The sequence below is a fragment of the Podarcis melisellensis genome (assembly GCF_964234715.1).
Source record: "Podarcis melisellensis genome assembly, chromosome: 10".
In the NCBI taxonomy this organism is placed as follows: domain Eukaryota; kingdom Metazoa; phylum Chordata; class Lepidosauria; order Squamata; family Lacertidae; genus Podarcis; species Podarcis melisellensis.
The window spans coordinates 10,851,913-10,879,436 of NC_138542.1; the positions used below are offsets into that span (position 1 = coordinate 10,851,913).

The window sequence follows — 27,524 nt, forward strand, 5'->3', positions numbered from 1 at the left end:
AGTCCTTGTAAAAAAAAATGATAATAAATTTCATTGCCAACCAGCCAGGTGTTTGCATGCATGAAATATCACTATTAGAACCGGCCTTGGACGTATCTTCTGAGCTGTCAAATTCTTATCTGTGAAATAATCTCTCTTGCAAGTTGTAACTTCTTAATATTTACACAAACAACTGGGAAGAATGTAAGGGCCTAAGGATAAATGGATGGATCTTTTAGTGAGATTACACAGCTACGCTTAAGAAACGCACGCAGGAAGAGATAAATGCTCGCACATCCCACATATTTACTGGGCACATACGAATGATTAATAATAATAATAAAAGGACAAGGGTGACATTTCTAGAAAAATGGGATGGTATTGGCCCACTGGAATGATGATTTCCAGAGAGGAGCAGTTCTGCATGGAAAGTTTTAAATTCCCCGTTTATAAGGGCTTGCTGTGCTTTTCTGCAATGATTGGCATCCTAACCAAGCCACATGCTTTGAGACACGGTCTTTGGCCACGTCAAATATATATCTGGAATATATCTCAGCTATGGGGAACTTCTTCCTTTTCCAGTCCCAGAGCTGCATTCCCCTTTGGATGATGTTTCAAGGGCCTCATGTTGGCGATGGATGTGGATAGAGGGGAAGGTTGGTGTTGCTAGAGGGAGAAGTGGACTGGACAAGTGAGGCAAGTCTTACTTTTGTGCAGTAGGCAACATGTCAGCCACACAAAAGTCTGTCAGTTTGCATTGCTTAGTAAACAAAGTATAATCCAGAATGCGGCAGCAAGACTGATGACTGGCCGCCGAGACCACATAACACTTGTCCTGAAAGACCTACGTTTGCTCCCAGTACGTTTCCGAGCACAAGTCAAATTGTTGGTGCTGATCTGTAAAGCCCTGAATGGACTTGGCCCAGTATAACCGAAGGAGCATCTCCACCACCATCATTCAGCCCAGACACTGAGATCCAGCTCTGAGGGCCTTCTGGCGGTTCCCTCATTACGAGAAGTGAGGTTACAGGGAACCAGGCAGAGGGCCTTCTGGGTAGTGGTGCCCACCCTGTGGAACGCCCTCCCACCAAATGTCAAGGAAATAAACTATCTGACTTTTCAGAGGACATCTGAAGGCAGCACTGTTTAGGAAAGTTTTTAATGTTTAAAGTAGCTGATTTGTTCGACAACTAAGCAGTTTGAGAACCAAAGTACCACTGTATTGTGGAGTTTGAGAAGTTACTCCAAAACTGGAAAAATCCACTTTTCTTTAGCTGGATATTTTTCTTCATATTAGCTATTTATTCAAACATAGTTGCACAAAAGGTAGGATTGTTGGCACCAGTTACCAAAAATAGTTCTGAATTATGCAATGTGGACTAAAAAAGAAAGAAAAAAGCTCACACAGAGCGTTCCGCTCTTTAGCCTTGCTATAATCAGAGACACGATATTAATAAATTGCCAAATAGACTTTTCAGGATCATGATTTTATATATCAAACCTGCTTTGCGTTGGCAGCTGAATTAAGTGGACAATAAACACAGGATATTAAAACAGTCAGATTTATGCAGGATCCAGCCAAAGAATAAGAATTACCTCGAGTCATTAGCACTTTCTTTCTAGACTCAGCAATTATGACAGTAATAACCATTAATGTAAGCCCATCAAACAACTGTAACATAATATATATTGATATAAATAAATCCTTTTTAAAAAGGTACAATTTTGCCCAAATCATTACCACAACTCCCAAAACTGCATTCAGAAGTTTATGCTGAATGAAGTGATCTCTTAGCATCTGTCTGTCTTGGGAGACAATGGATGAATGTGCCTTTGTTGGTAAAGTCAAACCTCTGGCGCCAACTCTAGGGGGCCTGGGGGCCTGGGCCCTCACAATATATTTTTTTTGTGGGGTCTCAGCTCCCATACTGTGGGGCTTCAACTCAACGTCCGGTTTCATGACGCCTCATGAGGATTCAGACGTGACCTCTGGGCCCCAAGCGCCTTTGGAAGCAACATCTGAGGCCCTGCTAGGCCTCCAACACAAGTTCTGGTAGAAACCAGAAGTTGCGTTGGAGGTTTTGCAAGGCCTCAGAAACACCGTTATGTCACGGGCACCATTGGTCACCCATAAGCTAGGGCCCGAGCCGACGCCCTTGAGTCAAACTGTTGGAAGATTGCAGTGCTTGCTGTGGCTGTAGAGGCTGATATGGGAGAGGCATGTTTTGTTGTAGCTGGGCCAGATGAAGGCATTCGGTTGGGCTGCTGCAGTTGCACCATGGCATTTCTTCTGTCTACGCTTCTCTAGATGATCATTCCTCCTCTGGTCACTGCCATGGATGCCCAACTTGACTGACTGTCTGCAGTCGTCTGACAACCCCGAAGAATGGCAACCACTGAAATCACAAACTGGACTTTGGCAAACTTGTATAGACTGGTCAATCCTGGAGGGGAGAGGGGTAGGTTGTTAGAATTCCTGCTCCATGATTGCAGTTATGGGATTTTTATCTATCACATGACGATGTATGTTTTGACTCCACAGAGTGGGAAGTGACGGAAACAGGATGCTTGTGTTACTGTGTTCCGTGAAGTGGGCTATTGTCCTTTGTTTTTTCTTTTTGCTGTCTGATGCTAGAGAGAGAGGAGCCATGTTGCAGTGCTCTGTTTGCGTTTGTATGTAAATAAAGTAGATTAGCCAAAATGCTGAGTTGCCAGTCGGGCAAGTGTCTCTGCAAGGGTCCTACTAGAGAGAGAGGGAGCCATGTTGCAGTGCTCTGTGTGTGTTTATATGTAAATAAAGTAGATTAGCAAAAATGCTGAGTTGCTGAGGTCTGTTATGCAAGCTGCAAAGACTCTGCAGATCCCTAAGTGTGCCGGTGTTGGTTGGCATCAGTCGCTGTGATGTTCAGGCTGAAGAAAGATAATGAAGCTCCCAAAAGATCGACCAGGAGGGAGAGAACATGCCAGTTGGGCATGTATCTCTGCCAGGGTCCTACTTGAGTGTAGGACGAGCTCCTGACATAGGTTTCCTTCCTTCCTTCCTTCCTTCCTTCCTTCCTTCCTTCCTTCCTTCCTTCCTTCCTTCCTTCCTTCCTCCCTCCCTCCCTCCCTCCCTCCCTCCCTCCCTCCCTCCCTCCTCCTTATTTATTAAATTTATGTACCAACCTATATCCGCAGGTCTCAGGGTGGTTTACAAGATAAAATTACAACACATGATCAAAATATAAACAGAAACAGCCAAATAACCCCTCACAAAAACATAAAAAGAGTTTAATTTTTTTAAAACAACAACACACAAATAAAAAGCAGTTCTTTTGTAGTCTATCAGTCCCCACCGAGGCCTGGTGGAGAGAGGCAAGAGCAGGACCCTCAGACTCTCAGCATGTTTTCTTTCTTTCTTTCTCTCTTTTTGTAAGTGTGTGTGTGTGTGTATCCCCAAGAGGTTTTCCATTGTGCAACAGCTTATTCTTATTTACAATCTTTTGTGCAACCCTATTTAGTAATGTGCTTGCATTTCCCCCTTGCACAACAAATTTCCTCCGGTGCAACAAGTAAACTGCTAAATGACTCAGTGCTACATTGGATACGATTCTCTGGTTCAGTGGTGGCATTCATTTGGAAACCAGTTGTGAGGTAGCGCCAACAGCTCTTTGGGGCCCTTATAGACGTTCTTTCCCCCTCACCAAAATTGCAAGAAGCTTCTTTGAGTAATGCTCTGAATGAAAATCTCCTATGGATAATACAACAGCTGTTAGGACGGCCACGATTGCCTAGAGAAGAGCGAGAGCTTCAAGTCTGTCCTATATTCAGACCATCATTTTGCACCATTTGCCTTATGTTCTTAAAAGAAGCAGGGAAGATGCACCTGGAAATGTCTCCCTGAGTCATGATGAGCATTTCCATTTCATCGTGAATAACTTCCAACTGCATAACTCAGATAAAGCCTAATTTGTCTTCCAAAAATCGCAGGGAAGGAGCTATACATTCAGAGCGCTGCAACATGATTTATATCACTGCATTATTATTGTAACTTGCTCAGAATCAATTTGAGAGCGCACGCTAAAGGGAACATTGATTGCTTGCTACCGGCGCTTCACTTGCAGTAGTCAATACTAGAACATAGACTTGTCCTGGGGTATGTATAATTATGCTACAATTGTATGATGAACATATTTATCTTCTATGAAGAGCCTGATCAAATGGCTAGTTTATGGAAATTTTCCTCCTGTACTGTCCGCAGCAGCTATGACAAATTGGACTGTCTTCCTCTGTGGTTTTAGAAGAGCTACCCTACCAGTCACACCCTCTTATGCAGCTGAGCTAGATTAATGGAGATATAAATTTAACCCCTATGGTTTTGGGAAGACATTCTGTATTCTCGACTTGCTGCACTAACCTCAAATGACCTCTATTTGTCAACCATTTACTGTTCTCACTGAACAGCTGGCTGATAATGCACCAGACTTCTTTCATAAATATTGCTTTTTAAATGTCTTGGTGTTGGTTTTTAGTTACCTTTTTTTTTGTAATAGTCAGCCTGCATGTCCAATTTGTATTGACTTAACGCCACCTGAGTTCTGGTTGAAGGTTTTTAAGCAGAAGCTGGATGGGCACCTGCCATTATATGATCTAGCTCAGGGGTCAGCAAACTTTTTCAGCAGGGGGCCAGTCCACTGTCCCTCAGACCTTGTGGGGGGCCGGACTATATATTTTTTGTGTGGGGAGAATGAACGAATTCCTATGCCCCACAAATAACCCAGAGATGCATTTTAAATAAAATGAGACATTCTACTCATGTAAAAACACGCTGATTCCCAGACCGTCCGCGGGCCGGATTTAGAAGGTGATTGGGCCGGATCCGGCCCCCGGGCCTTAGTTTGCCTACCAATGATCAAGCTGATGTATGATTGCAGGGGGTTGGACTAGAGCAGCCTTTCTCAACCTGTGGGTCCCCAGATGTTGTTGAACTACAACTCATAAGGCTCATAAGGCCTCAACTCATCTCTGGCATTTGCTGGAGCAAGCAGCTCACCAGGAGCTATCCTTGGTGCTGCAACTCCTTGCCAGCCTGGCTGTCTCATGGCATGTGGGTTCTGTGTCAAACTCAAGATAGCTGTGGCAAGCTCATAGTTGTGGCAAAAGTTCATCCAAAGAATGTTCAAACTCTTGTGCCTGAACCAGTCTGGCGGCCGCATTCTGGATTAGTTGTAGTTCTGAGACACCTTCAAAGGCAGCCCCATGTAGAGCACATTGCAGTAGTCCAAGCGAGAGATAACCAGAGCATGTACCACTCTGGCGAGACAGTGTTCACGCAGGCAGGGGCTCAGCCAGCATACCAGACGGAGCTGGTAGACAGCTGCCCTGGACGCAGAATTCATATTCACAACTCCAGTATAATGAGCTATATATAAATTCCACTACTTTCACTTTAAATTTACTGAAGGGGTAAGTACCTCTTTGGCTTGCTTAAAATATGAAGGGCATATTTGTGTGCACACACACGGCACACCTATGAACGCGTTTCTTCCAGAATGTATTTACCCCAAAGTCAATTTGCTATGTCAACATCTTTCTTGCCCTACAAGACCCAACAGGCATATATTTTTTACAGTTTAACAAGCTTTCTTATTAGCCTTTGAAAAATGGATTGGGTTATTGGCGTGCACAAAATGTATTCAATTAGTCTTGATTTTGTGTATTTGATTTAAAGGTTTTTGATTATTTGCTCCATGTTCTGAACTGACAAGTTAGAAATGGAATGAAATTAACCTGTCAGGGTGGATTAATGAACTGATCTGCCCCGTCGGTTTATGATTTACACAAATTTCACCACAACCTACTTTGCCGCACTAATATCTACAGCTGAACCCCGATTAAAGGTACATGCAACCATATTCTCCAAGTTTATTTCTTAATTGACAGTAACCACCTGGAGAGAAGGAAGGGGGTACAAACAAACAAAAAATGTGCAAAACGTAGATTAAGCGTGCATCTTTATAAAGCCCAAGCCTTTTACATGATAGAATGACCTTGTCAATATTTAAATTAGTATATAAATCAAATAATTATAAGCTTTCCCATTTATATTTATGTAGGGCTTTGAATCTCATTTATATCAGGATTAATTTATGGCTAGTCCAGTAGTGTAAAAATGCTGCTTAAAAGAGGAGGGATTTAGTCAAACAAACCTTAGACGTGGGTAAGTTAATGTTTCTCCAGGGGGTTCTGTCATATACATACCCTAATCCAATTCCTGTCTGTGTTTGGCATATGGGGCTGCAATAGCTGCAGACGTTTCCCCATTCATTTCAAAAGAAAGGGAACTTCTGTGGGACATAACCTGCTTCCTGAGTGGGAGCAAGAAAAGCAATGCAGTTTTACTTCTGATGTCATATTATTATTATTATTATTATTATTATTATTATTATTATTATTATTATTATTCCCCGCCCATCTGGCTGGGTTTCCCCAGCCACTCTGGGCAGCTCCAAACAGATGATGATGATGATTAAAGCCATAAAACATCAAACATTAAATACTTTCCTAAACAGGGCTGCCTTCAGATGTCTTCTAAAAGTCAGATAGTTGATGATTTCCTTGACATCCAATGGGAGGGTGTTCCACAGGGCGGGTGCAACTCCTGAGGAGGCCCTCTGCCTAGTTCTCTGTAACCTCACAGTGAGGGCCAGAAGGCCCTTGAAAGTGGACCTCAGTGTCCGGACTGAACGATGGGGTGGAAATGCTCCTTCAGGTTTGATTTCTATACAGTGGTACCTCAGGTTACATATGCTTCAAGTTACATACGCTTCAGGTTACAGACTCCACTAACCCAGAAATAGTGTTTCAGGTTAAGAACTTTGCTTCAGGATGAGAACAGAAATCGTGCTCCAGCGGCGCGGCAGCAGCAGGAGGCCCCATTAGCTAAAGTGGTGCTTCAGGTTAAGAACAGTTTCAGGTTAAGTACGGACCTCCGGAAAGAATCAAGTACTTAACCTGAGGTACCACTGTACTGCCTTTCATCCGAGGATCACCGGGCGACTTACAATACAAAAACGCAAAAACACATGACATAGTATCAAACAAAAACAACAACCCCACCAAGTTTAAAAGGCCATAGATTGTTTAATTGGCAAAAAGCCTGGGAGAAGAGAAAGTTTTGCCTGGTACCATGTAACAAGGGCCCAAGTGAGCCTCCTTGGGAGAGCATTCCACAGATGGGGGGCCGCTGCCGAAAAGGCCTGTTCTCATGTTGCCACCCTCCAGACCTCTCGTAGAGGAGCCACATGAAGAAGGGCTTCAGAGGATGGTTGTGGGGTCCAGCTTAGCAGTGGCAGAGCAAGCCGATCGGGCATCTGCGGCAGCGCATGTGCCTGATGCTCGGGGGTGGGGCTAGCTGCCTGCGGGGGTGGGGCCAGCCGGGGCAGGACACTCTGTGGGGCCTCCAAGGATTCTGCCTGCCTCCTCCCACTCAGCCGCCCTACAGCTGAGGGGGAGGCAGTGGGTGGACTGTTCAGGCAGCATGGAGTCTGCGTGTACCCAAGCCACCACTTATCTCCCAGGAGAGACGTGTGGCTCAGGCGCTCTGCAGGCCCCGCGGTGAGTACTGCCCGGCATTTTGTCACCCCCCCCAGAGGTGACGCCTGGGGTGGACCGCCCCTACTGCATCCCCCTTCCTCTGCCCCTACATGTTGGTTCACATGGGCAGAGGCAGTCCTTAAGATATTGTGCTCCTGACCCGTTTTATAGGTCAAAACCAGAACTTTGAATTGGGCCCAGAAGCTAAAGGCAGCCAGTGTAGCTGGGGCCAGAACTGGCATTATATGCTCAAACCATCTTAACCCAGTGAGCAACTTGGCTGCCAAATTCTGCACCAGGTGAAGTCTCCGAACCATCCTCAGAGCCAGCCCACATATAACGTGTTGCTGTAATTTAACCTAGAAGTTACCAGAGCATAGACAATACAGTGGTACCTCGGGTTACAGATGCTTCAGGTTATAGACGCTTCAGGTCACAGACTCCGCTAACCCAGAAATAGTACCTCGGGTTAAGAACTTTGCTTCAGGATGAGAACAGAAATCATGCTCCGGTGGTGCGGCCGCAGTGGGAGGCCCCATTAGCTAAAGTGGTGCTTCAGGTTAAGAACAGTTTCAGGTTAAGAACAGACGTCCAGAACGAATTAAGTTCTTAACCCAAGGTACCACTGTAGAAGTTAGGCTATCCCTGTGCACACAGAGGTGCAGCTGGGCCAGCTGATAGAAAGCTCTCTGTGCCATGGAGGCCACCTGAGCTTCAAGCGACAGCAATGGATCCTTCAAAGGGAGTATAACCCTGTCATGAGCCAGCAACCTCCCATTCATCCAGTCTAGGGAACTACCCACTAATAGTGCCACAGCCTTATCTGGATTGAGCTTCAGACCTTCCAAAATAGAACTAGCACACTCCCAACTTGCTCTTGCCCTGAGGTCAATTCTGGATGAAATGGAGCAGTGTGAGGAATTGTTTTGTCCAGACACTGTGTATTTTGGTGGAACAGGCTGCAAGAAGAGATGTGTTTGAAGGGTGCAGAACCACAACAAATCATACTTTAGCCTCTGCTATCTGTCAAGGGACCCCAGGCCACGGAAAAGCTCTCCTAGGAAGAGTAACTTGGTCCTATGAACCGAAGGAGCAGCTGCAGAGAGCTCATTCCTCTCCTACCTGAAAAAGAAGAATACAGTGGTACCTAAGGTTACAAACACCTCAGGTTACAAACACTTCGGGTTACAGACTCCGCTAACACGGAAGTAGTACCTCGGCTTAAGAACTTTACCTCAGGATGAGAACAGAAATCGCGCGGTGGTGGCGTGGCGGCAGTGGGAGGCCCCATTAGCTAAAGTGATACCTCAGGTTAAGAATGGTTTCAGGTTAAGAACGGATCTCCAGAACGAATTAGGTTTGTAACCAGAGGTACCACTGTACTCTGCCCTAACATCCTGACCCCATCCATTGGTCAGAGAAGGAGCAGTTGCATGGAGCTTGTCCCACCCCCCTGTATACAGTGGTACCTCGGGTTAAGTACTTAATTCGTTCCGGAGGTCCGTTGTTAACCTGAAACTGTTCTTAACCTGAAGCACCACTTTAGCTAATGGGGCCACCAGAGCACGATTTGTGTTCTCATCCTGAAGCAAAGTTCTTAACCTGAAGCACTATTTCTGGGTTAGCGGAGTTTGTAACCTGAAGCGTATGTAACCTGAAGTACTACTATATAGGACATTCTCCCCTATTTGCTGATTGTCCTGTGTCTGTAGAGTTTAGGGTACATACAGTAGGTACAGCTATGACCCCTCAGAAGATACACCCCATGCCTCACAGGAAGAACATCTTGGCAAAGGGGGTACAGTGGTACCTCGCAAGACGAATGCCTCGTAAGACGAAAAACTCGCAAGACGAAAGAGTTTTTCGTTTTTTGAGTTGCTTCACAAGACGAATTTCCCTATGGGCTTGCTTTGCAAGACGAAAACGTCTTGCGAGTTTGTTTCCTTTGTCTTAAAACTGTTAATACCAGGGTTCATCTGTGCTTCGCAAGATGAAAAATTCGCAAGACGAAGAAACTCGCAGAACAAATTAATTTTGTCTTGTGAGGTACCACTGTACCAATTTGGTCTCATCCATGGGCCAGTGAAGGGGCAGCTGCTCAGATGCTTACTTCCCTCTTCCCATTTTTTTCTCCATTCCCGTTTTTTCCTTTCCTTTCATATAGTCTATTCTATTGTGAGCCTACAGGCAGGGACTGTCTTATCCTTTAATATATGCACAGTGCTTACAAATCTTTTGGTGCTTCATGTTTAATAAAATTTTATACATGTGCCTCACATTGCTAAAATGAAAAATAGATTAATAAAGAATCTCTGAAAATGAAGCTCTAGAATTTTGGGTAAAAGGTGGCTTCCAATGTAGTCCAAGGAACTGAAGTCAGTCAGGAGTGGGGAAGCCAAATGCTACGGTCCACAAAACACCTGCAAACTTCTAAGGGACCTTTTTGGATTGATGTTGTGGGATGCAGGTGGTGCTGTGGTCTAAACCACTGGGCCTCTTGGGCTTGCTGATCAGAAGGTCAGTGGTTTGAATCGCCGTGGTGGGGTGAGCTCCCATTGCTCTGTCCCAGCTCCTGCCAACCTAGCAGTTTGAAAGCACACCAGTGCAAGTAGATAAATAGGTACAACCGCGGCGGGAAGATAAACGGCGTTTCTGTGCACTCTGGTTTCTGTCATGGTGTTCCGTTGTGCCAGAAGTGGTTTAGTCATGCCGGCCACATGACCTGGAAAGCTTTCTGTGGACGAACACCGGCTCCCTCGGCCTGAAAAGCGAGATGAGCGCCGCAACCCCATAGACGCCTTTAACTGGACTTAATCATCCAGGGGTCCTTTACCTTTTACCTTTGTTAGAAGAGGTATAAAGGTGAAGGTAAAGGTATCCCTGACCGTTAGGTCCAGTCGCGGACGACTCTGGGGTTGCAGCGCTCATCTCGCTCTATAGGCCGAGGGAGCTGTCGTTTGTCCACAGACAGCTTCTGGGTCATGTGGCCAGCATGACTAAGCCGCTTCTGGTGAACCAGAGCAGTGCATGGAAACGGCGTTTACCTTCCCGCCGGAGCAGTACCTATTTATCTACTTGCACTTGACATGCTTTTGAACTGCTAGGTTGGCAGGAGCAGGGACCGAGCAACAGGAGCTCACCCCGTCACGGGGATTCAAACCGCCGACCTTTTGATCATCCAGCCCTAGGCTCTGTGGTTTAGACCACAGCGCCACCTGCGTCCCATTTACAAGAGGTATAGCTGAGGTTTATATAGTTGCTTGGTATAATAGGACAAATTCCTCATTCATTGATTGAAAAGATACTAAATATGGAGTATGTAAATTGCCCTCAGAATTTTATTCCTTTTTAAAAAAACCAAGTGCATTTTTTTATTTGTTTTTTTCATTTAAAGTGCAAGCTGAAACAGGGGAACTAAGGTAGCAAAAAATAAAATGAGTCCCAGTACATGAAACTGATGTTTACCTCAGCACTGGATTTAGGGCAATGGAGGTGGTTCCTTTGTAAAGGGTGCCAAGCTAAGGGGACACAAAATACAGAAGATTCGTAATTGAGAAGATCCAATTGGAGGTGCCAAATTTTGGCCTTGCATAGGGCACCATATTATGAAATATTACCAAAGTCTGCCCCCACTTACCTAACATTACTATCCTATGCATGCCTACTCAGAAATGAGGCCTACTGAATTCAGTGAAATATACTCTTGGGTTAGCATGCAGGATTGCAGCTTTGGTATTATTTTCGACAATGGGTAATATTTGAGAAATTGTCCGGATGCTTAAACTGTACTCCACTATTTATTTTCTGGAGAAAATAAACCAAAAAGGTGCTATCGTCAAAATGTCTACATCTGCAAATTGTTTGCTTATTATCAGTTCATAGATGTTTTCTTTTGTCATCTGACAGCAAATGGAAAATCCAGTACGCCCTAAAATATTGATTGATGGGTGTACCTCAACAGCCATTAGACAGCTGTTACGCTGCCGTAAGAATCTGATTTCATGGAGCAATTTTCTAATCAAAAGTGGTTGGTTAACAATAAGGTCAAAGAAGCAATTAGTGAAGAAAAATACATAACACGGAAGCCATTTACTACGATGCATGCTGACATCGACGTGAATTGTAGTATTGGAGCCATTAAGGTGACCTGGAGTACTCTATCACGCTTTGGCTGACCCTGACAGACTTTGACCAGCTATTTGTTGTCATATCTCCTTGATTGAGCTACATGACAAATACACACAAACCCCGATTCTCAAATGACACCTTTTGTGCGAAGGCGCAGCGTTTGACCTTTAAGTGGTAAAGGTCACTGGGTCATGTGATGGAACATCTGCTACCTCCGTTGTCTCGAGGCAGCAATTTTGTTAACTAATATAGCATAACCTTTCATTTCTAAGCGATGACATTCATCCCTCGCTAAACTATGTCAGGTTTCCAGCACAGAAATAAGATATATTTTTTAAAGGTCCATCCACTCCACTCTTTTCATTTATTATGTGCACCGTCAGGCAATATGCTTTGCCTCAATCACTCAGTGACTTCGGGAGATAGTAAATGCCGAATTACTTCTCTGTTCTGCATGCAGGGTGATTAGAAGCAAGGAAGAAAAGGCTCCTTTTAAATAGAGAAGTAGAAGAGATTTTTCCCTGCCCCCAAATGCACCCTGAAGAGCAGAACGTCCCATTTCTCTTTGGCATCTCAAAAAACAGAGATCTTTAATTCCCCCCTCCCCAAGCAGATGGCGGTATTCTAGCATCACAGCAGCTTTCCAAAGCATGAGCATGTCATTCAAGACAGTCAGCAGTGTTTTGGCAGCTGAGACTGTGTTTTCTATCTGGAATATTTAGGGAATTTAACACACCTGTGCTGATGCTGTTATGTTGCTCACACTGTTTATCTGTCTTTGAACAGACTCTGAGTAAAAGTCCCGGGGACATACAGATCAGACTAGAGGGGTGGGGGAGATGTAACTTTAAAAATCAAAAATCTTTTGAGTGTGGTGCTGATAATGCCAAGGTTGCAAGTTGCAGGTTTGATCGCCATAAGGGACAGCTGCATATTATTTCCATCGTTTGCCAAATGCAGTCTTTGTCACCTAGTGGGAATATGGTTGACCAAGTGATAGGGCTTTATCTTCACAATCAGGCATAGGCAAACTCGGCCCTCCAGATGTTTTGGGATTACAACTCCCATCATCCCTAGCTAACAGGACCAGTGGTCAGGGATGATGGGAACTGTAGTCCCAAAACATCTGGAGGGCCGAGTTTGTCTCTGCCTCTTCACAACAATCCATGCAAAGAGGGTAATATTAAATTGCTTCCCTTTGTAGTAGAGGTTTGTTATGCATGCCATTCTCTTGTTTTCAGCTCCTTCCTTCCATACCGTGTCACCGGAAGCCTACATATGCTTGCTTTGCATTGTTCTTTGCCAACAGGAGTGTTCCTGGAGGACACGTGAGCCTGACTTGGTTTCTATAAGCTCCCAAGTTCCTCTCCCCATTTATAAAACCCTTCTACCAAGCTTTGTACATTTCAGAGAGCAACTACTCCTGCATTTATATTTTTGTTTTTCTACCTTGCAAAGACGATTGGAACTGAAGGCACAAAATAGAACCCCCTCTCCCACCAAATCTCATCTTTTAAACCACGAAGAGTGAGTGAGAGTGTTCTCCTTGAAATGAGAGCACGTGTTGCGGTGGGGTCCGCCGAGCCATCCCTCTGTTGCCAGGCAGGGCTGAATATGCTGACCTGGGGCAATGATTGGATGGCTGGGTCGCTGGGGCAAATTGCATGTTGCAATGTGGTGGGTCGGATCGAAGGTTTTAAATATTGGGGTACTCAGCTTATTGCTTTCTCTTTCGCTGAGTGCATCGGATCACCCTCCCACCCACCCTGAGTTCAGGGTGTTTTGGTTGACCTTGCTATGCCTGTCATGGGGTCGTCTGCTGTTGCGGCAGGGGCCTGGTAGGAATTATGTCCATATGGCTGATTGGCTGAGCCATTTGGTTTTTGCCTACTACGTAGCAAATCGTCACAACTTGTAAGGTTGCGGTTAGGCATTGGTTATAAATTGGTTGGAGGAGAGGTAAGGATTGGCTGGGCCTGCCCCTCCAATGGTGCTGGAAGGGAATTCCGTTAAAGGAATCCAGGGGATTGTCACGATTCCGTCCAATCTCTGAAATGGGACCAGGGCCGGCAAGCCCTGGGGAGCACGTGGGTGAGCAGTGAGGGCCTGTGACTCAGCTCCATTGCTCCCCAATATTGTTTTCCCTTCCCTAGCTTCCGAGGGAGTTCGGAAGTCAGTTCTGTCTCAGGCGGGGGGACAGATAGTCTTAACCAATGCCTAAGCAACCACTCACAGGTATGTAATTTCATAAAGTTGTGGCCAAAATTATGCCAAAAACCTTAAACAAAAATTTTGAGTGAATTGTGAGTTATTTTGATCGGTGGCTTGGGGACCTCAACACGCAACTGCAGTGTTACTCACATAATGATTTCCAGCCCTGTGTGTTTTATAAAAAGGGACAAATTAGTGTTTTATAAAAAGGGACAATTTTTTTTAGATGAGGGGCAGTTTTGTAGTTGTAGCACTGAATTGCACCATGCTTGTCCCAACTTAAGCATGTTCATTCTTTCAGCCATCCATCATTCAATTTCTTGACCACCCATTATATATTGTCAGCTTGCGCAGTAAAACAATAAAGAGCATCGCAAACATATCCAGTTAGACTAGATGAAAAGCATTGCATCTTCCCATATTCAGATTCTGCTACAAATGATGCACAACATTCCCTGGACTCAGTTCAGCCTGGGCTCACCCACAATGAGCTACTTTGGGCCTGAATTAGGGTTGTTGTATTTTGAAAAGTAAAAACCAGGACTACCCAAAAGTTTCCCCTGTTCCCCCCCTCATGTAACTTATTTGGTGGTACTAATGACAAGAAGGGCTGCTATACTAGATGTCAAAGAGAAAAACTACCAGGCTTTTAGAAGACATCTGAAGGCAGACCTGTTTACGGAAGCTTTTAATGTTTAATAGACTATTGTATTTTAATATTCTGTTGGAAGCCGCCCAGAGTGGCTGGGGAAACCCAGCCAGATGGGCGGGGTATAAATAATAAATTATTATTATTATTATTATTATTATTATTATTATTATTATTATTATTATTATTATTATTATTATTTGTGTTGTTTAATTAGGAGCAGGAACATGACCCTTGGGGAAGGTAGTTTCCTATGACAAACAATTATTATTTTAAAAAAACAGAGAGCCATCATGGGCTTAATGGTAAATGCAGTCATTATTGTAGGGCTGTTGTGTATACTTGTCCTTAAACTCACATGGTGCCTGCTTGGAAAACGCTGGAAGTCTGAGTCCTTCTGGTTTCACATATGCCCCCCCCCACTACTTTCAAATCAGCTTTGTGCTTTGTTTCTGTGATTTTTGGTACAAGTTGAGCAGAACTCGAGCTGACAGCTATTCCCCTCCCCCATTTACCATCACTCCCTAACCCCTGCACCTATCCTTCTGATATTTTTCTGGAGTACTCTCTGACATATGCTATTTTAATATATATTGGTTTTCACCCCACAAAACAACACAGGAGTTTTTTTAACCACTCACAACTGTAAAGGCTGCCCTTATAAACAGCTGTATTTGTCACTCTGAAATTTGGCAGTTGTCATCTCCTTGTGAGAAGCTATCATGCCTGAAAATTTCATCTAATCCTTAAAAAAACAGAGGGAGATGGTTTCAAACTTTTAAACCCCCCCCTTTTTTTACAGGTGATATCCATAAAACCCTCCAAACATATTTGTCTGAAATTCAGCAGATATTATCCATTTAGATTGGGTTACTTTGCCTGCAAATTTTATCTGCTTCTGTCAAAGAGAAATAAAGTTACAACAATTTTTGTTTTTCTCATAATAATGACTAGTGAAATGAAAAACCACCAGATTTCCTGAATCAGGATTTGGAGCTCTTATGCAAAATGCTAAATTGGGGTCGAAACAAAACCTCATCATCTGTGCACATCCCGACTGTGTCCATTTTTGAAGTTTCACAAATACGTTAGGTAAAGTAAAGGGATCCCTGGCCATTAGGTCCAGTCGTGGCCGACTCTGGGGTTCCGGCGCTCATCTCGCTTTATTGGCCAAGGGAGCCGGCGTACAGCTTCCGGGTCATGTGGCCAGCATGACGAACCAGAGCAGCGCATGGAAATGCCTTTTACCTTCCCGCCGGAGCGGTACCTATTTATCTACTTGCACTTTGACGTGCTTTCGAACTACTGGGTTGGCAGGAGCAGGGACCGAGCAACGGGAGCTCACCCCGTCATGGGGATTCAAACCGCCAACCTTCTGATCGGCAAGTCCTAGGCTCTGTGGTTTAAACAACAGCACCATGTTAACAGGGCACAAAATCATCCCAAAGCGGTATGCATTTTTGGGTGTTTGGAGTCTGACCAGGAACTGCTCTTTCACTTTCACATTACACTCAAATTCAAAGAAGTATTCCTGGCAGAATTTGACATACTGGATGATGTAGAATATGCAACTTGGTCAGTCCCCCCCCCCCTTCAGTTTGTGTTGCTTTGTTGAGCAGACCATAATGCAGGCACTGCCTGGGACCCAGGTGCATGTATTGACTAAAACGGCTCTCTAAAGTAATAACTAACCAAGTGCTCTACTGGGAACGTTGTTCTTTCCTTTTCCATTTCTGCTGTAAGGGGAAAACAAATTAAATTAGTTTTATTTATTTACCCGTAGCTGTGAAAAGTGCACATCCAAACTCATAATGGCATGAAAATAATTTAGCACGTGCTTTTAACATTAACTAATACTATATATTCTTATTGTTTATGTGGATATATGAATGGTGGACCTCTTCGGTTTCCCAGCAGTGGAAAGCACACACACATTCAATTAATTCTCTGCATTTGAAACTGTCGACTTTTACTTGAGATATAAATATTCCTTTTCAGCGTTGAAGGAAACAAGGGTCTCTCGCCCTCTTTCTCAACAAGTTCTTGAGGAATGAAGTCACAGAGGAAAGGTGTGTGTGTGGGGGGGGGGGTGTCTTCTTTTCAGCCTGAGAGTCACATTGCCGCCTGGGCTGCCTTTTGAGGGCCGTATGCCAATGGGGGCCAACGTTGCTAGCCCAAAATGGGAAGAGCAGTGGATGCAAACTTTACCTTGGTTCAGTAGTAGAGTTTCTACCTGCACGTAAACACTCCTCTCTGTTCCTCATTTGGACACCCACGGGAGCAGTGCGGCATGTCAGGAGCTCAGCCTACACTCAAGTAGGACCCTTGCAGAGACACTTGCCCGACTGGCAACTCAGCATTTTAGCTAATCTACTTTATTTACATACAAATGCAAACAGAGCACTGCAACATGGCTCCCTCTCTCTCTAGTATCAGACAGCAAAGAGAATGAGCTAAGGACAATAGTGCAACTTCACGGAACACAGTACAGTGGTGCCCCGCAAGACGAATGCCTCGCAAGACGGAAAACCCGCTAGACGAAAGGGTTTTCCGTTTTGGAGGTGCTTCGCAAAATGAATTTCCTATGGGCTTCCTTCACAAGACGAAAATGTCTTGCGAGTTCCTACAGGGTCCCCCCCCCTTTTCCCAAGCCGCTAAGCCGCTTAACAGCTGATCCGCTAAGCCGCTAAGGCGCTAAGCCGCTTAACAGCTGATCAGCTAAGCCGCTTAACAGCTGATCTGCTAAGCCGCTTAACAGCTGATCCGCTAAGCTGCTAAGCTGCTTAACAGCTGATCCGCTAAGCCGCTAAGCTGCTTATCAGCTGATCCGCTAAGCCCGCTAAGCCGCTAATAGCGCTAATCCGCTAATCCGCTAATGGGCTTGCTTCGCAAGACGAAAAAACCGCAAGATGAAGAGACTCACGGAACGGATTCTTTTCGTCTTGCGAGGCACCACTGTATCACAAACACCCTGTCTCCGGCACTTCCCACTCTGTGGAGTCAAAACGTATACAGTCATGTGATAGACAATCCCATGACTGCAAACATGGAGCAGGAATTCTAACACAGCGATCTGCGCATGGGGGTGCCGTGGAGATCTGCCCAGGGGGAGGCATGGTGATCTGCCCAAGGGGGTGGTGCAGCGGGCTGCCCATGGAGTCCACCTGGAGGACGCAAGCTTCATGCTGCTATTTCGGGCGGTGCAGGGCCCTAAGCCACTGAGTCACTCCCAGGAGAGACGCATGGCTCGGGCTTGCTGCAGGCCAGGCTGCGTGGTAAGTGCCACCCCCTGCAGCATGCTGTTTTGTCACCCCCTCGGGGATGACACCCAGGGCGGACCGTACCCCCTCCTACGCCCTTGAGTTCAAGGGCACATTCCAGCCAGCGAAATGAGAGTGCAAAGCAGAGTCGATGAGAGGAGAGGCTTGTGGAAAAAACCTGGAAGGCTGCCTTTTTGCTACTGGGCCTGAGGTTCTCCACCACTCTCCTAGAGCAAATGTTTTTAGAATGACTGCGCCAGCTTAGCCATGAAGATACTGCCACATGTTTGCATGTATCCATTTGTATTGATATGATTGTTTGGTAGATTCATTGTTGCAACCACTACATGCAATACATGCACAGAAATTCCAGCAAAAGAAGAATGGATACAAAAATTTACGGAATATGCAGAAATGGAGAAAGCTTACCGGAAAAATAAGAAATCAAGATAACAATTTTTTTATAAAAGAGTGGAAATGGTTTATTGAATATTTACAAATAAATGGTAAACAGATAAGAGCATTGGCAGGATTGTGGTAAGAAGCTGCAGTTTCCTAAGAGCATATCTTTAAAAAATATGAATACATGAGCAGATTAAGTTAATTTGGATATGCAGAATATATTAAAAGTAATTTTAAGGGACCACAGAAAGAGGGGGAAGGAAGTCAAGTTTTGAAGTGTCACAATGATCATAAAATCAGTGAAATGTATAAACCTGAAAAGTTTGTTTGTTTGTTTGTTTGTTAAAGAAGTGTTTTTACATGGGTCATTCCTAAGAAGCCCCACAAGATCTGGTCATGGCCATCAACGTAAGTCCAATTCAGGCATTCTGTTTCTCTGTGCAATGAAAATCCTGTGAGGGAGAGCAAGGACATGTTGGTGAACTTTTTGGGTATATCCCCATCCCTCCCCCAACCAGCTGTCCAGAACCTGGTAAGGACAAACATTTGAGGTGGAGAAACTTCTGCATTCCTGGAGGCTCTTGGCAGAATTTAGATCCCCAATTCTATACAGTGCAGAAATCCCTCCATCCATAAAGCAGGCTCCCTCCTTCAAAAAAATCCACCATCAAACTCATGAAAGCCAGGATGGGGGAAAAGGGATGCTGGAGGGTGTGGAATTTTCCAGTGCACCCCTGCTCTCCCTCACATGATTTCCATCACGCAAAAAAACAGAATGCTTGAAAAGGGCTGTCGATAGTTTTAAAAGAGGACAGGAGAAACTCACGGAGGATAAAGCTGTTATTGCGTACTTGTTGTGATGCCTGTATATCACCACCGGTATCAGCAGCTGTAAGACTCCAAAAACCAGCTGCTGAGGGACAACAGCGGCCGTTTTGCACTTGTGCCCCTCTTGGCGGCTTCTCATTGGTATCCAGCTGGCCACAGTGAGAACAGAAAGCTGGAGCAGATAGACTTTTGGTTTCAACCAGCAGGGATCTTCTTATCTTTTTATGTTCTTAGCTGTGAAAACACCGGGATCAGATGATACTTTGTTTCCGATACAGCTGCGTCCATGACGCTGCTCTGCACATTTCACATTCAAATATTCAAATTGGCATCAAGAGATGCCATTGGTCACGTGATCTGCTTCCTGCCGTGCTAGCTTTGACCTAGAAAGGCCATCACAGCTTGGGACTCCCATATTGAAGGCGATAACGCCACTCCCTATATCACCCAACACAACACAATGATCAAGCCCTCTTTCCACTAGCCTCGACCATGGGTAATGCTACCAGGGTTCCCATTTTAACCAGGATTTCTATCGGGCTTTGCAGACCTTGTGGAAGGGAAGCAGGGTTAGAAACTGGCAGGGTTGCACACATACCTCATTGCTGGAGCATAAAGCCCACTAGGGCTTTACGTAGAGTAGATGCAGAAGAGGCTCTTTTGAACTGCAAACCTTGGATCATCCTGTAGCTTAACTAAACAAAAGCCTTTGTACAGGATATTGATGATGGGAGTCTTTCCTCTCCCCATACTTCCTCTTCATGTTTTCATCCTAGCTCAAGAATTTATTGTAGCCATTAGTCTTCCGAATGAAAAATTCTCTCTCCAGTTTTGATTTTATGATAAATCTGGGGAAGTATATTGCTAACATATGAAAGGATGTATTAAAAGTTGTTTGTATCAAGAAAGAAAATAGCTACAGGCCTTACAATGGAAAGGTGATGATATATTTGTTGTCACTGAGGGAATTGTTGGATCATAGGCACTGCAGATAAAAATCTCATCTCGATCAGAAATGCTATTTCCTCCTTGCAATACTGAGTTTTACCCAGAATGCTGGATAGTTTCCAAAAAACCTGACAGAGAAAAAAACAAACACCAAACCAAAAGTAAGTGTGTTGAAATTTAGCAAGTATTTTTTTTTTTAAAAAAAGGAATTCATTGTACTCATTTATTTATTCTAGAATACGTTTCTAGTTACACAAAAGAATAATATATTTCAGGGATCCATTTTTAATGCAATAGGACTATAGGAGCCATGTACAAAGTCCGACTTGTGGGCTCAATCTGGCCCACTGGTTGGTTTAATCTGGCCCGCTGGTTGGTTCAACAACTTTGGGGTAAGATCCTAAAAAAAAACCTCAACGACATTGGTTGGCCCCCATGCATGTTCACTTCATCATATCTGGCCCTCTTTGAAAAATGTTTGGGCTCCCCTCGACTGTGGGAAAGATGTATTCTGATCCATCTACTTATTTATATATTAAAATATTGGCATGCCACTTTTCTGGCTGTTTGGAGGAGTTTACAATAAATACTTTTTTAAAAATACAGATAGAACAAACATCGAGAACATCCAACAACATATTAAGCAGCCACAGAACCCAAAACCAGTTGCATCGTTTTGAGCAAGAGGCATCTGACCTCCTGTAAGTTCCAGAGTTTTGAAGCTGCCACTGTAAGGACCCCTACTCTGAGCTGTGATTGTCGCTACTGCCCACAAAAATGAAACTAACAGAAAAGCTTGCAGACTAGATTTCAGGCAGCAAGTGGGCTCATACATGGAGTGATGTTTCTTGAGGCACGGGGCATTTGGACCAACAAAACACCAAAACAAATGCTCTTGGTCCGAACCTCCAAAACTGGACAAGAATTTAGGGGGGGGGGACTCCCATTGGTGCTATGTGCACATGTGGTTGTCAGAATCATGGCAAAGGGAGGAGATAGCCTTGTCTTTTCATACAATGCATTCCCTATTACAATTGTGGTCCTGAGGGGGGGACCGCTAGGCGCGCCTTGGAAGATGGCGGATATTAACATCTATCCAGCTCGCACGAGGTAATTAGAGGCTGATTATGGGGAGTATATCAGTCTCCCTTCATCGCTCCAGGGGGGAGAGATGCCGTTTTCACCCGCTGTTGCCATAAATCACCCCCGAGTTCGGAAGAAGGAGGGTGTGAGGCACTGGGTGCACAACCCTCGGCGGGCCTCGGAACTCCTCCATAGCTGCTTCCAGGTGCGAAACTAGTTGCGTTACTTAAAAGGGAAAAAAGAGAGGCAGGTGGTTTTTATCTGCTAACAATTTTACCACTGAAAGGAAGAAGACTGAGACAGACTGAGATGGAAGATTACATCAAAGCACTACAAATATGGTATGTGGATAGGAATGCCGGAACTAAAAGGGGGGGCGACTTTTTATTTCTTTTGCTCTATGTGATTACTAATAACCCTCCCTCTGAAGATCTGTCACAGAATTTAATTGCAAATGGGACTAAAAATGAATTGTGTGGGAATAATTATGAACTTAAAGGTTTTACTCTGTGAAGGATTTGGAAAGAAAAAGGGCTCTCTCTTGTGACGCAGTAAGAATGGAAACTTGATAAGAGACCTGTGTTGCTGGTCTTGGGGAGGGCAAGCCGAAGATATATTATTTTCGAGGAGATTGCGAACTGGTAGGGGCAGCCCTCCTGCAAAAAGACTAATTTACGATGCAACAGGTCGGAAAAGCTAAAGAGCGAGTTTCTAGACTGTATTTCATTGGAACGACAAAAATGGCGATTACTCGCTCGAGCAGAAAGGACTGTTGGAGGAGAGTGATTTACGAGAGAGCAGCACAAAGCCCACACAGAAATACAAATAAGACTGTCTTTTTCAACCCACTTGCGGAGCATATCGGAGGAAAATGGAAAGGAAAATGAGTAATGACAAGTATTGAGAAGAGGAGACTGGAAACATCATTCTTAATATGGAAGCAGAACAAATATTCGAGGATTGGACTCCTGCCAATCAAGAAGCATGGGTACCCCCCACAAAAAATTATAATTTGGAAAACAATTGGATTATATTATATGCATTGTTATAATTTGGACTAATTGATTTGATGTGTTTAATTTGGAAATATGAAACTTAATAAAAATTATTTTTAAAAAAACAAAAAAACAACAATTGTGGTCCTGAGGCTTAGCATTTTTTTTAAAAAAAAAAGAAAACCCTCGCACATCATAAAAACATAGAATTGTAGAGTTGGAAGGGAGGGTCATTTAGTGCAATCACCTGCAATGCAGAAATTGAAATTGAAATACTTTATTGTCACTTGTACAACTTGTATACAGCGAGATTACACGAGCACCCCCCACTCTTAGTCTTAATTCCCCTTGTTTACTGATGCACACCCACCAAACCAATATTTTTGGGGTTGGGGCGAACCCCCCACAATGTCCCAAAAGTGCAGAGATGAAACACATAGTTGAGTGTGGTGGAGCTATAATGGCCAATTCCTCCTCCTCTTGCCACGGAGAGGAAGGAGGGTCAAATTAGCCTCTCGCTGGTGGCAATGCCAGGAGATGGAGAAGGATAAGCCACCGACTATTGAAGCCACATGGCTGCCACATTTCACTCCGCCCCGGCTCCTCCCAACATCTCCCAATTGCCCTCACAAGCTGGCGCCTTGGCAAGCAAATAACACTAATACAGTGGCACCTTGGTTCTCAAACTTGGTCCGTTCCGGAAGTCTGTTCCAAAGCCAAAGCGTTCCAAAACCAAGGCGCGCTTTCCCATAGAAACTAATGCAAAATGGATTAATCCGTTGCAGACTTTTAAAAACAACCCCTAAAACAGCAATTTAACACGAATTTTACTATCTAATGAGACCATTGATCTATACAATGAAAGCAATTATCAATGTACTGTACTATAAAATAAATAAGACAGTATTGTAGATGATAAAAATTAAAATTATTTTTTCATCTTACCTGCACTGATGATCGTCATTGTTTGGATGGCGGGCTTTGATCCATTTCCGCAGTCACACAATCAATCAATCAATCAATCAATCAGTAGTTGAGCTGGGTTCCAAACAGTCACGAAAACAAATTAACCGAGAAAGCCTCAAAAACAAAAATAGCAAAAACCAAAGCACCAGACTTAATGTGTTCTAGAAGTCCGTTTGACTTCCAAAATGTTCAAAAACCAAGGTGCAGCTTCTGATTGGTGCTGGCGCCCTGGTAACAATAGCCGACAGCCGCACCAGATGTTCAACTTCCGAAAAACATAACACTTGCTTCTGGGTTTTCAGCATTTGGGAACCAAGGCGTTTGAGAACCAAGGTTACCACTGTATTGTAAAGTGGAATCAGTTCACATATTCAGCTGCTAGACATTGAGCGATCGACTGCAGAGAAATTGAGTGATATACATGCACAAGTGAATGAGACCTAAACGCGTCCTACCTTAGGAGCTGAAGCTATGAAAAGCCATGAATGAGGACTTAAAACAAATCATTTTAGGCACCTTTCGCTGCGGGTGTCATTGCCAGTTCAGCCTTGAAAAAGAATCCCAAATAGTCATTAGCCTACTTTAATGAAAACTGCCGGTGAAGGCTGCCACTTGTGTATTAAATCATTATTTTTTCATAATTTGATACTAATCCAGTGTTCTGTTTTTTGAAAAAGCAGAAGAAAGAAGCAGCTATCATTACTCGGTGATTATATTTTATGCGTTCACAAATGTGCAGAATGACAAAGTATGTTTTCGTGCCAGATTCACTTGTTATGCCCTTGTGCTTTTGTAGTAGCAAAATGGCTTATAGTATCCTTTTCAGAAGGAATTAGAGCAATTGCATTTTTAAAAATAGCATTTCTGTCTAAGCAGCAACCGATAGTACTGCAGCCACGGCTTTCTACACAAAGGCTGGAGAAATATAATAATCTTAAATGGAAGAAGCAATAATACGATAGTGAGACATTCTGAGTAGCTGGGCTTAAGCTGCTGATTACTGAGGATGCTAATTTTGTGGCAGTGCCAGAATTTTATGTTAATGCTATTGAACAAAAGGCTAAAGCATTTTTTAATTTAAAATTACTGAACTATAAAATTGAAGTATTAGATTAGGTGGACAAAGGGAAATACGATGTCAAAAGTGCATTTCTGTCACCTTCGCTTGAGCTGAACTTTTGAAAGGCGGCGCCTCGTTGTTTTCAGTCAGAATTCTGCCCTTGCTGTTTTGAATGGTGCCCATCAAAGATGATTCGTATTCAGCTATCAGATCGAAAGCATCACCTGCACATGGGCAACATTGTGTGACTCCACCCACATTTTATGGTGGGTAGCTTTGCGGCCTGTGGTGATCTGGCAGGGGGTACGACATTGGCTGTCCTGCTGGCACCTGGTCATGCCAAACAGTGGCGGAGGAAGCCAATCGGGCATCTCGGGCGGCGAGTGTGCCCCACACCCAGGGGCAGGGCCAGCCTCCCATGTGGCCAGCAGGCGCAGGACGCTCTGTGGGGCCTCCGAGGAGTCTGCCTGCTTCCTCACACTCAGTCACCCTACAGCTGAGGGAGAGGCGGTGAGCGTCTGGGGCGGAGAGTGTGCCCCACACCCAGGGCCAGCCTCCCATGGGGCCAGGTAGAGCAGGACACTCCGTGGGGCAGCACAGAGCCTGGGGGCGCCCAAGCCACCGTGTCACTCCCAGGAGAGACGCATGGCTCGGGCGTGCTGCAGACCCCACGGTGAGTCCCACCCATCATTTTGTTACCCCCCTCAGTGGTGACACCTGGGGCAGACCACCCCCACTGCCCCCTTCCTCTGCCCCTGGTGCCAGGGGCACGGGCCAAGCTGTACTCTGGGAGCAGGCTTGGCTGACCAATCAGCACTGGCTGGGCATGCTCCTGGAGGGAATTTAAACGGGAGTACAGCAAGGTGGCTACCCTCGTCGGTTCTCCCACCATCCCACCCTTTAATTTTGCTCTTGATATGACCTTGCTATGAACCATGTTGGCCGCTGTTTTCGGGGCCGAGCAGGGATTTCCCCCAGTTGGCAAATTGGCACAGGCCATTGGGTTTTCACCTACCTCATAGCAATCACCTCAACTTCGTGAGGTTAGGCACTGGGCAAGCCTTTGGTTGGTTGGTGGGGGAGGTTGTAGCCTCCGCCTGCCCCGCTTTGTTAAGGGTGTCCTGTTAAATTGATCCGGGGAGACTGGCTTCTGTCCGATGCCCAGACGGGGGCTAGGGCCATACCACTCCCACCAACAGGGACCCCTGGGGGGGAGTACCCCTATTTGATGTGGGTCATAGTGCTGCCCCTAATGGTGGTTTACCCTTAGATGCTCTCCCAGATGAGCAGGAATGATATAGTCTGGCTTCATCCAATGTGTACGCCAAACCGCTCACACCTGTAACCAATAAAGTTGAGGGCTATTTGAACCCATAAACCAAACACCATTGTCCCTGTGTTTACTCATTGCCTAGGGAACTGCGGGTCACAGGGTCTTGGCACATAAATGCCATCTCTACGTCACAGTAAGCACTTTACATATCTTGGTATAGGTGTGCTATATAAATAACAAGTATATTAACAATCTGTGGGCTGGGAAAGTGGGAATATCACCCATTGATGTGGAGAACATGGTCCCATAGCCTACCACAGGTACACCAAATGTGAAAGATGGTGGGATTATCCACAAGCAGGCCTCCTTAAATTTATTCTGAATGTTCTCTGTTTCTCTTGATTTCTTACAATTCTGATACGACCATGAAACTTTCATAATCATAACCCTCCAACATTTCTCAGATGAAAATACGACATTCTGTTCTACATCAAGAAGCTTCTCCTGCGTTTATCTCTCTGCACATATTTACGTCATGTACACATCTACATCGGTCTCCTTGAGCCAACTGCCACCTCACCTATCTCGTAAGATTGTTATAAAGAAAAAAAATGAAAGGGATATACAATACCTTCAATGGATAAATAGAATGAAATAAAATTTTAGCTGTAAGCTGTCTTGAATAAGGGGAAAAAATGGGAAGAAATAATAAGAATAAGAATAAGAATAAGAATAGAAACCGTGAGAATGATCAGGAACATACTAGAGACTAAATCCTATTGAACTCAGTGGGGTTCACGTCTGAGTAAAAATGCTTAGGATTGTAGTGTAAGACTGCACAGCCTTTACCCAGTTATCTGGGAGTAAGCTCCAGTGGGACTTACTTCAGAGTAGACATGTAAAGGCTTGCATTGTAAAGCTGAATTTAGAATTAAGGAATAAACACACCACACATTTCCTTAAAAAATTGTTGACTTCTGAATCAAGAGAATTAAAGAATCTAAAGTGGATTGGTTACATTTTTCATCATATTTACTCAAAATTAAGTTCCGCCATGTTCAATGTGGCTAACTCCCAGGTAATGCTATGTTAGGGCTGCAATATACAGAATACTGCAGTTGGCAGAAATTGGGAAAATGTCCAGGAAAATCCGGACCTATGGTAGCCTTTGTCAGCAGTGCCATTTTTGTCATTTTCCCATAAAAATAGCTCCAAAACTGCATTTATTTATTTTTTTTGGTGATTTTACCCAAAAAGCTCAACAACTTTTCTGTCCGGATTTTCACTGTTTGAAATATGGCAACCTTAGGCTATGTAGAAATCCAGACCATTCATTCATGCCCTATTGGGACTGGCCAGTTGGTTTCTCTCTTACTTGATTGGTTTAGCAAAATCTTTTTTCAATGGCTTTCATACCTACCAGACACTTGATAGTACTACTGCACATAAAGTTGTAACATCATATTTGAAGATACAATTTCCCCCTAGCTTTCTGTTTCAAAGCTAATAGAATGTTTTGGGTTTTTTTTAATCATACTTCCATTCTCTTTCCCCTTTCACCTGAGATCCAAATGAACAAAGAAATGAGCTGGATACATGTTGCATCCCAAGAGCTAATGTCAGATGTAGAGGTTTAGATGTAATTAAATTAGCCAGCACAAAGATAAAGGATGCAGAATGGAACTGATGGCATTTCTATCAAGAACAGGGCGGCTCCTCTCTTATGTATTAGCAAAGGTAGAACACACTCCGCTTTGATGAATTCTTGCAGTTCATTAAAACACAGTTGCATTGAATGTTAACCTGTGCAAAGCAGGTTATTGGGCCAAGAAGAAACCAGAGCTGTCTTTCCCATAGGGTTTGGTGGTGCGTCGCACCAGGGCGCCGGCCTCTCAGGTGCGCCCCAGCAAGTTGGGGAGCTGCACGGCTTTGCCGGTGGCCTTCCCTTTCCCTGCATGCCTACCGGCTGTGCCCCACTAACCACAAGGCTGGCGGGTGCACAGCTTCCCTCCCAGGTCTCTGCAGGGAATGCTCTCCTCCCGAGGAGGCTTGGGAGGGGCGCATCTTCACTCCCAAGCCTCTGCAAGGATCGCTCTCCTACAGCATCATTGGGGAGAGTTGCACCCCCCCCCTGGATGGCTGGCAGTGCGCAGCTACGGCCACCCCA

The 27,524-nt window shown here is 44.5% G+C and overlaps 1 long non-coding RNA gene across 4 annotated transcripts; it reads right to left on the reverse strand.

The window, feature by feature from the left end:
• Positions 1 to 3,405: 3,405 nt before the first annotated feature.
• Positions 3,406 to 25,672, reverse strand: LOC309379701. Of its 4 annotated transcripts, none has more exons than XR_014172605.1 (5): positions 25,100 to 25,671; positions 24,184 to 24,308; positions 23,480 to 23,571; positions 16,235 to 16,278; positions 3,406 to 3,749 (listed from the first exon to the last, which is right to left on the reverse strand). It is a non-coding gene; the product is annotated as an uncharacterized lncRNA (long non-coding RNA). The 4 variants fall into 4 exon arrangements; XR_014172606.1 differs by lacking the exon at positions 3,406 to 3,749 and adding an exon at positions 10,968 to 11,072 and having other exon boundaries at positions 16,235 to 16,275; positions 25,100 to 25,672; XR_014172607.1 differs by lacking the exon at positions 3,406 to 3,749 and adding an exon at positions 10,968 to 11,072 and having other exon boundaries at positions 25,100 to 25,668.
• Between the last annotated feature and the right edge of the window lie 1,852 nt (positions 25,673 to 27,524).